Here is a 1,859-nt window from a genome sequence, read left to right as displayed (position 1 = left end):
TAATTTTTATTAGCCAAGATGGCTAAATAGAGACTGGATAGAGCTCTGCTGTTGGGCATATTGATGTAAGAATACAGCAAGCCAATGGTAAAGGCAGGTAACATAGAATTATGAGGCAAGAGAGCACACAATAGTCCTTTAGGCAGGCTAAAGGTCAGGGCAGGCGACAAACAATAGCAAGTCTGTTTGACAGGCAAGATGTCAGGCCAAGTGGCAGACAATAATAACTGCAGGCAAGAGGTCACACCAAGAGGCAGTAAAGATAGGAAACAGGTCACCTAATAGCAAGTCCATGTGGCAGACAAGAGGTCAGGCCAAGTGGCAGAGCCGCCGAAGTTCAGACACATATGCATCTTTTTTTTATTCTCCACATGCACATCAGACGCGACTTTGACATCACTTCTTTTTACTTCCTGTCCCCTCACCTTTCTGTCACACATGGCTGCTGTGTTTTAGTTTTTTTTTTGCACCGTTCCTGTCACTATTTAATAATGCCTCCTATGCTATGCACAGGGCAGCCATCAGGGGGGACATGGGGGAGAGTTGTAGGGCGCCCCAAGGATAAGGGGGGGCCCGGCCACACCACACTTACTTGATTAGTCGGGCCCCCCATCTTTCTGAAAGCTGCTGACTTCGGGATATTTTTTGTTTTTTTACTGTGTGGTGGGGGGTGGACCTGTGGGGTGGGGAGGGCGGACCTGTAGGTGGGGCTTGCGGTGGGTGCAGCCCAGGTGGCCCAGGAAATTTTGTCGCATGGAGCCCTGCAATTTCTGATGGCGGTCCTGGCTATGCACATACATCTGCAGCACCTCCACCCTTGAAAAAGTTGGAAGAAGCAGTCGAAAACACGTTGGGTTTCCAATTACTGATGAACACTTATTTAACTGCAAATCTGTAAGTGAAATATTTATATATGTTGATTAAAGTGCTTAAATGGTTTTACACTATGGGAGCATGCCCCTTCTTTTATGCTTGATTCACCAGCAGACATTAACAAGCATGTTTGCCAGGCAAGAGCTCAAGGCAGACAGCAGATTAGTTTGGCAGAGGTCAGAGAATGGGGCAAAAAAAATCCAAAGGACTTTGGATAGGGCTAAACAGCCAAGGGAACTTAAGAATTAAGCAGTGTAGGAAGATGTAGGCTTACGTTAACTATTTTAGACCCAGGAGAAACAAGTAAAGGGTGGGTGTGCCAAGCTTTAGATCACATAGAGCTGGAACTCCATATCTGAGATAGTTATTGCTATAATTACAGGGTTTGTTTAATATGTTATCAACTGTACTCAGATAAGACTGTTTTGTTCCTGATGATTTGTTCCTGCACCATACTGCTATGCCAGTTTGTGTCTCATGTAACTACTATTTCATCTGAGACTAAACCCCTAAGCCAGAATACCTCTTTGTCCGGACGCAGCAAGCTCTACTATTAAGTAGGGGCTACCAACCACAAACAAACAAAGGATTCAACACTGCATATACCGGGCAACTACAATTACGACCAAACACCAGAGGATATTGCAGTCTACAGCATTAAGATGATGATTATTTTCAATCTGCCACCTTCCATTACAGAGCAAATAGTTTAAAGCCTATGCGGTGTGCAAGGTGATTCTCAACTGTAGATTAGAGATCACCATAAACCTAGAGATGACAAGTTCTATACAAATCCCCATAAGCTGTCTCCAGTCTAAATGTAGAAAATGTTTCAATAAAGAACAATTCTTCTCAATTCCTCCCACATGCAGCAGCATCTCCCCTGGGAGCGAGGAAAGTACACTGTTTTATATAATCTTCTTAATACTGCAGGTATTAGTGTGGATTGGGAACTCCTCTTGCCGTGTGTCCTTCATACCTGACCC

The sequence above is a fragment of the Xenopus laevis genome, chromosome 3S (genome assembly GCF_017654675.1).
Source record: "Xenopus laevis strain J_2021 chromosome 3S, Xenopus_laevis_v10.1, whole genome shotgun sequence".
Taxonomy (NCBI): Eukaryota; Metazoa; Chordata; class Amphibia; order Anura; family Pipidae; genus Xenopus; species Xenopus laevis.
This window is presented reverse-complemented; position numbering follows the sequence as displayed.